Genomic DNA, 3,604 nt, shown 5'->3' with positions numbered 1-3,604 from the left:
CTGGGTACGCTAGGGGAAATCATCATCATCATCATCATCATTTCAGCCATAGGACGTCCACTGCTGAACATAAGCCTCCCCCAATGCTTTCCATGTAGATCGATTGGCCTGCGTCCAGCGCTTCCCTGCTACCTTTATGATGTCATCGGTCTACCTTGTGGGTGGACGTCCCACGCTGCGTTTTCCGAAATGCTAGGGGAAATAGAGGGATAATAATGGTTAAAATTTGGAAAGACTTAACTGTTTTAACAAACATGATGTTCTGAACTAAAAAAATTACAATAAGGTTGCGATTGCTATCAAAACCTTATAATGGATTTGGAGAGGTGATGAAGAAAAATAATGCCGTCAAGATAAATGTAGAATTACTACTTTGTTTTAGGTTATAACTAAAAATTAGAAATAAACAAAAAAAGGCAGATAATAATTTGTGCTACTCCTAGTCTAATAATTAAGTAATCCTTGTAAAGTTATAAGTACTCAAATAACTTCAAGTAAGGATACGCTACGCCATGAAACTACTTAATAATAATTTTAGTGTATGTACTCATGTAATCACAAAAACTGATGGTATTGAAAATAAAAGTGAAGTATTCAATTCAAAATTTTATTCAAATCAATCCCAAAATCGTGTAGATTTTGCTATAATCGGGACAGTCTTTTTTCTTGTAACACTTCCTGGTGAGGGGTTCGCGGACATAGCCAGTTTTGCAGTAGCATTGAGGAATTTTACATGTGATGAATCTTAAGCTGGTACTGGAGTCTGTGCACCCTTTCTCTGAGAGTCGTGGACATATGGAACTGGTCGTTTGATTTTCACGACATGTCACTGCAAATAAGAACAAGTAGTTAACCCTCTTTTACAAAAATAAACACATAGCTCTTCCTTGCGTAGTTGGGTAAAAAGACAAGGCCTGACTCACCAACGCTCAGTTTCAACCACTGGGCTTAGAAGCTGAAGTTTTTCACGAAAAAGAATGGTTTTTCCAAATTCAACCTCTAGGGGGTAGAAAAAGGGGTTGAAAGTTTGTTTCTATGCTTTTGACTATAGGGATTTTCACAGGTTAAGTTATGTAAATTCTGAATTATCCGACACTGCTTAAAGGTTTGGAAAAAATGTAACCGACACCGCTGAATAGATGGACAGAAGCAAGTATCTCCAGCACATGAAACTACACATTTTTGAAGTAAAAACAAACTACTTCTTGAGCTGCTGTCGTCTGGGTAGTCAACGGATTACATGTTTGTTGGTAAAAACTGCACTTACAACTATCATCAACTATGATGCCACAATAAAAACAAATTAATACTCACGAGACTGTGCTCCAATCACAAACAGACAAACCACAAAAATACATAAAGCAATCTTCATAATGTTTTAAGTCAAACTTTAGTTTCATCGAACAGATATTGTATCTATCCAATGAAGGTGTATTTGGAAGTGCCTTGAAAACAATCATTTTATACATCTACCTTGAAAGGACACATTTAATTTTATCTGCATTTTAAAGTAGGTATAAATTAATGTATCAGGTGAATTTGCATTAACGCCCGTATTCACAAACATTACTATGAGGTCTCACAGTGCGCGTGGACACACAGGGTGACACACGAACGAATCACAGAGCTCTATTCAACGCTGTGCGTTCGATTTGCTGCTTCACTTAAGCAAGCATTGTTTGTGAATACGGGTGTTAGAAATTAGAGAAGAATAGTCTAAAAGACTTAGTTCAAAATTTTGGGGTAAATTATACTGGAAAGATAGGTATTTATCTTGTTTGTGACAATCTAAATAAGAAATTAGTTTTCATTATGTTTAATCTCTGGCACTAACTAACTTAACAACAAACTAAATACCTATCTCAACTTATATCACCTCACCACACAATATGAGGTAGAAGAATTTTCACTATACAGGAGACTTTTTAAATAGTATCCATTTTTTTTAATATGCTGTATAGAACAATTTAACAATACAACTTTATCTAAATAATTTTTAATCATGGTAGTGTTCGCAAAAAATAATATGGGCACCCCCATATTATCTATGCATATGACTTTATTTCGCGCACCATTATGTCTATTAAGCTTTGCAGTTAACTGTATGAATGTACGTATTTTTCTATGAACGAAGTAAATTATCCACGTGTGCTAATTTTCGAACCGCGCGCAGCTGATAAAAATAATAATCGTCATCATCTCAGCCATAGGATGTCCACTGCTGAACATAGGCCTCTCCCATATTTTCCATGCTGCCCGGTTGGTAGCAGCCTGCGTCCAGCGCCTTCCTGTATGATGACGTCGGTTCACCTTGTAGGTGGACATCCCACGCTGCATTTTCCGGTACGCGGCCTCCACTCCAGAACATTGCTGCCCCATCGGCAGTCAGTTCTGCGTACTATAAAAATAAATAAATATGAAAAAAAAAATGTTTTCTTTACGTAAATCGATTAAGTTACTGATTCTGAGTCGCTCCTAAAAAGGATGATTACAAAATCACCCTGTATTTCTTGGTGTTTCGTACCGAACTAGAAGACGGACGGTAGACATAGTTGAAGTAACTAAAATTATAATTAGTAAGAAACGGCATTACAATTAGAATAATTGAAAAGGCCTTGGATCTACTGTGACGTCAAATGTAGTTTTTCAATAAAACAAATTACTTCTATCACCTTTCAACAAAATAATTGGGATGCAAATGCCCCTTTTGGAGGTGAAGAAGTGATAAATCTTGATAGTGTGGTAATATTTTTTAGCTAATATTATCATTTCTTGAAACTAATTTTTAGGAGAAACCTTTTTTTTTGTTTTGAAAACCTACAATATTATTATGTAAATTATCGTTTAGAATGCCAACGACGCCAGGCCTTAGTAAGCTTCCGCTGTACCGAATACAGGCTCAAATATATTTTTGAGCCTGCCACATAACGCTCGTATTCACAAACATTACTATGAGGTCTCACAGTGCGCGTGGACGCACAGGGTGACACGAACCAATCACAGAGCTCTATTTAACGCTGTGAGTTCGATTTGCTGATTCACTTAAGCCAGCATCGTTTGTGAATACGGGCGTAAGTGTCATTTCATATTAGAGGATTTAGAATTAAGAGTTGCTAGTTGTAGTTCAAAAAACTATGTAGGTACAGGTGTGATTGAGGCTCAATAAACGCTAGTGTGGGGGACTCTAAAGGCATGTGCAGACGAGGGAATTGTGTCCGCAGAAGAAAAAACGTGCTACGGACTCAACGCACATGGCGTGTGATCATCATCATCATCAATAAAGGCGTCCCCCAATGATTTCCAAATTGATCAGTCGGCCTGCTTATAGCGCCTTCAGGTTCCTGACACCCTTATGAGGTCATCTCTATTCACAAACGATGATTGCTTAAGTGAAGCAGCAAATCGAACGCACAGTGTTGAATAGAGCTCTGTGATTGGTTCGTGTCACCCTGTGCGTCCACGCGCACTGTGAGACCTCATAGTAATGTTGTGAAAACGGGCGTGAGTCCTTTGTCTGCGCAGGCCTTAACACAACATAGGTCATCGACATCCACAACAATTACACGTAACTTATCGTATATCGATTCGCATTAGACATTCACCC

The 3,604-nt window shown here is 37.8% G+C and overlaps 1 long non-coding RNA gene across 1 annotated transcript; it reads right to left on the bottom strand.

Annotated features, from left to right (window-relative positions):
- Positions 1-590: 590 nt before the first annotated feature.
- LOC135084666 (uncharacterized) lies at positions 591-1,472 on the bottom strand. Its single transcript, XR_010259922.1, has 2 exons — positions 1,315-1,472; positions 591-829 (listed from the first exon to the last, which is right to left on the bottom strand). It is a non-coding gene; the product is annotated as an uncharacterized LOC135084666 (long non-coding RNA).
- Between the last annotated feature and the right edge of the window lie 2,132 nt (positions 1,473-3,604).

This window comes from Ostrinia nubilalis, chromosome 26 (genome assembly GCF_963855985.1).
Source record: "Ostrinia nubilalis chromosome 26, ilOstNubi1.1, whole genome shotgun sequence".
In the NCBI taxonomy this organism is placed as follows: domain Eukaryota; kingdom Metazoa; phylum Arthropoda; class Insecta; order Lepidoptera; family Crambidae; genus Ostrinia; species Ostrinia nubilalis.
This window is presented reverse-complemented; position numbering and strand designations above follow the sequence as displayed.